Source organism: Apis dorsata, unplaced genomic scaffold (genome assembly GCF_000469605.1).
Source record: "Apis dorsata unplaced genomic scaffold, Apis dorsata 1.3 scaffold_93, whole genome shotgun sequence".
In the NCBI taxonomy this organism is placed as follows: domain Eukaryota; kingdom Metazoa; phylum Arthropoda; class Insecta; order Hymenoptera; family Apidae; genus Apis; species Apis dorsata.
This window is the reverse complement of record NW_006263391.1, coordinates 92,214-96,512: the sequence shown is the minus strand read 5'-3', so window position 1 is coordinate 96,512 and position 4,299 is coordinate 92,214. Positions and strand designations below refer to the sequence as shown.

General features: G+C 26.4%; 1 long non-coding RNA gene across 2 annotated transcripts; it reads right to left on the bottom strand.

The window, feature by feature from the left end:
- Window positions 1-392: 392 nt before the first annotated feature.
- On the bottom strand, window positions 393-4,009 carry LOC102678619. Of its 2 annotated transcripts, XR_004149828.1 has the most exons (6): window positions 3,875-4,009; window positions 3,474-3,541; window positions 3,195-3,369; window positions 2,204-2,881; window positions 1,281-1,589; window positions 393-1,182 (listed from the first exon to the last, which is right to left on the bottom strand). It is a non-coding gene; the product is annotated as an uncharacterized LOC102678619 (long non-coding RNA). The 2 variants fall into 2 exon arrangements; XR_421184.2 differs by lacking the exons at window positions 393-1,182; window positions 1,281-1,589 and adding an exon at window positions 1,756-2,042 and having other exon boundaries at window positions 3,875-4,005.
- Between the last annotated feature and the right edge of the window lie 290 nt (window positions 4,010-4,299).

Here is a 4,299-nt window from a genome sequence, read left to right as displayed (position 1 = left end):
ACACGTGGAAAATACGTCGTGCACGATACACTAACGCATCGTCAGTCGCGTAAAAAATGTTTAGCTTATGAACTAAGGTCATCATGCCCACTGCCTTTCTCCCACCCAAGTAGCACTTGGGCACGTGAGTGGGATCCTGGCAGTGAACACGGAAAGGGTTAAATCTGAAAATCCTGAGCTAAAAAAATGCTATTAGTATATCTATCTTTTTATCTAACGGGCTAATTTTTGTTTGATTTAATATACTTTATATAAATTCTAATAAATGTACTCAATGAATTTAATAAAAAATTACTGTATTTAATCAATTTATTAATCAAATGATAATGTAATGCAAGTGAACAAGAAATTTATTTAATCAAAATTAATTTATGAATTTATTTGAACAATTAATAATAAGAAACAATTGACTCTAAAGGAAATATTAATGCAATCAATCCTCAGGCGATCTCTTAATCAAAGCAAATTTTCTAAAAAGAAGTATTAAAAAAATTTATTGCTTCGATTTTGAAATCTACCTGTCGCGAAATGTCTTCTTGCACATAAAATTTTTTATACATTCTTGTATACGAAAAGAATAAAATTATTCACTATTTTTACATTTTGAATTTTACTTGAAAAATAATTACATTGTTCAATACACAAGCAATAAGCGAAATTGAAAATTATCTAGCAATGATAATATGCACTATTATTGTAAAATAATTAAAATTTTTATTGTAACGAAATCGGAGGACATCCGATTTCTTTACTCAAAGATATTCAAAATTCAAAATTTTATTTATAAATAAATATTCATATATTGAATACACTGATTGTGGCAAATTATAATATTTTCAACCACAGATGTACAAACTAATTACCAATCATGTTAATTAAAATTTTGATAATGTAAAATTAATTATCAATATTAATCTCAATAAATACGCGATGTGCAAGAAAACCCTATCCTGATCTGATAAATGAAACGAGAAAAATGTTACTACTCACGAGTATTATAATAAATACTCGTGGTTACTGTGCTCGTGCAAAAATCTACGTATACAACCAGTCACCCGTGTCGATTCGAACCTTTCGTCCTACGACATGATTGAGTGACCAGAGGAACCAAAATGCATGCGACTCACCATTCGATGCGAAGAACTGCTGCTGCTCAGAAGTCAGGTAGAAGCTTGGAGAAATCTAACAAAAAGAAAGGAATATATAATTTAAAACACAATTCTGATTGTTTGAAATAATAATAAAATAGTAAAAGTATTAAATTTGCATTATGTAATTACCTCTTCGCGTGATGGATGATCGCCTTATGTTCTTCATACACTGACTCTACCCTGTACCGAAAACGAATATATATATATATAAATTTAAAAAAAATAAAAATAAGAAGCTAATAAACGCGTCCGTTTTATGTTATAATCGGCGAGCAAACACTGATTCTATTCTCGCGTTTGATCATTCTAATTATATTTAATCAGAGCTGTTCTGCTCTAAAAAATATTAAAAATATTTTCACGAAAAAAACACTGACTCTATTAACCGCATTGCGCGCGGTCGCAAATGTTTTTCAAATCTTTGTAGTCCATCAGCTCCTTTAACAAAGAATAAAATATTGAATGTAATTTTTGTTCTTAAAAAACAGCAGTTATTAAAAAATTTTAAAATAAAGAAAAATAGTCTAAATTAAATTTTAATAAAAAAATTAATATTCTAATAAATTTTAATAAAAATTTGAACTTACCTCTTCGCGTGATGGATGATCGCCTTATTCTCTTGATACACTGACTCTACCCTGTACCGAAAACGAATATAAATTTAAAAAAATAAAAATAAGAAGCTAATAACGCGTCGGTTTTACATTATAATATAATCGGCGAGCAAACACTGATTCTATTTTCGCGTTTGATCATTCTAATTATATTTAATCAGAGCTGTTTTGCTCTAAAAAATATTAAAAATACTGTCACGAAAAAAACACTGACTCTATTAACCGCATTGCACGCGGCCACAAATGTCTTTCAAATCTCCATAAAGTTTATCAGCTCCTTTAACAAAAAATAAAATATTGAATGTAATTTTTATTCTTAAAAAACAGCAGTTATTATTTAAAAAATTTTAAATAAAAGAAAATAAGAGTTTAAATTAAACTTTAAATTTTAATAAAAAATTAATATCTCAATAAATTTTAATAAAAATATGAACTTACCTCTTCGCGTGATGGATGATCGCCTTATTCTCTTGATGCACTGACTCTACCCTATACCGAAAACGAATATTTAAAGAAAAATAAAATAAAATAAAAGACTACTGACCCGTCCGTTTGAATTACAATCGGCGAACAAACACTGATTCTACTTTCGCGAGATATTATAATAATTAAATTAGAGCTATTGCTCTAAAGAATATTGAAAATACTGTCACGAAAAAAACACTGATTCTACTAACCGCATTGCGCGCGGTCAAAATAGGGAAAAGTGGGATAAAAAAAAAAGAAAATATCGTTCCAACATTTTCTTTCTTTTTTCTATCAGGCATTTGTTCAAGAAACTACGTTATTATTCTATTATTATTCTGAAAACTGTTTCTATAAATTGAAAGTTATTGAAAAAATAAATTTAATCTATTTAAAATTAAAAAAATATTTGAAATAAAAATTTAATTTATTTAATCTCTTCCACTTTAATATTCACAATTATTGTATCGATATATTATGAATTACTTGACAATCAAATAAAAAGAAGATAAAAATGTACGTATTTTTCGTACAAAAATGTTACCACTTGTCTTCAAAAAGTCACCATTTTATTGCGTCGAAATTTACAAGTCATTATGGCGTCCATATTTGAATCCTTTTATCCTTTTTAGAGCTGTCGACAATTAGCTTCTAAAAAGATATAAAAAATGAAAATTTATAATAAATGTATGAAATATATAAATTAACCGATTATTATTAAAAAAAAAACTAACTTGTAATATTATTAAAGAAAGCATTAATAAAAAATCCCATTCTAAAAATTCACGATACGATTTACCAGTAATTTTAACGATCAAATATGTTAATAAAGAAAAAAGAATAATTTTCCCCAAAAAACTCTCGATTATAATATTTATACGATTGAATATATTAATTAAATAAGTAATATGCAATAAATAAAAACGAATTATTGAAATAATTATATAATAATTAAATTACATACCTGTTACAAATCGAAGCGTCTAATCGGCACGAATTTCAAAGACACAATGACATGGCTCGCGGCTCGATTATCGAAATTCGTATGGAAGGGATATGCTCGTCGAGAGATCGACAACAAACATCAAATGTAAACTCGACCTCCAAATTCCTCGTATTCTATACAAATACTAGGCCAGCTATAATCAAAATATAAAAACACACAACACATAGTTATACGCAATTAAAACTTTGTAATAATATTTTAAATCGTAATTCTTGATAAAATATATAAAAATCTTACTTGATTTTCGTATACGTAATTCGATTGGCTCTTATATCTCGAAATCATGCTGACAATCGAACGATATTCTGCATACACGAAAATCAAAGTAAAACGTATAATAAATGTATAATAAATAAAATAAACTAAAGTAAAAAATTATTGTTTAAAAAACAATAATTGAAATTAAGAACAGAAATACAGAAATCAAGTTCAAATTTATAAGATTTACGAACAAATAATACGAACCGATAACCGTCAAACAAACGAGCAACGTAAAACGACAAAAAAGTATAAAAAACTATTCAATTTTGGAATATTGTTTAATAAATGATTAAACAAATACGTATTACGTATACAAAACCATCGAAAGTTAAGAAATTACACTAAAATATTAATAAAAATTGTACGCAATTACGTACTTGTACCGGTGTAACGTATCCTTCCGTCACGAGTTTCGATAGTAGACTAACGCCATGCGCAATGATTCGTCTATTCGCTGGGTCCTAGAAGCTCTCTGATTGGTTGGAACAGCATGGTTCCTTTACCAAAACCGCGCGACAATTTAAGTATCGTATAATATACTTTTAAAATATTTTTAATTGAAAATAACTATAACATTTAATTTACCGTTAAAAAAAAATAATAAGAATAAATAATTATAATTGATTTAACATAAAAATTAAATAATTTTAACCATATTAATAAAGATTATAGCATAATAAGGAAATTTAAAATAAAAATTTGATTTAAATTAAATTAAATTTAATTTAATTAATTATTTTTATTAATTATTTTATTAATTAAATTTTTTATTAATAAAATTATTAATAAAAATTTAATGTTA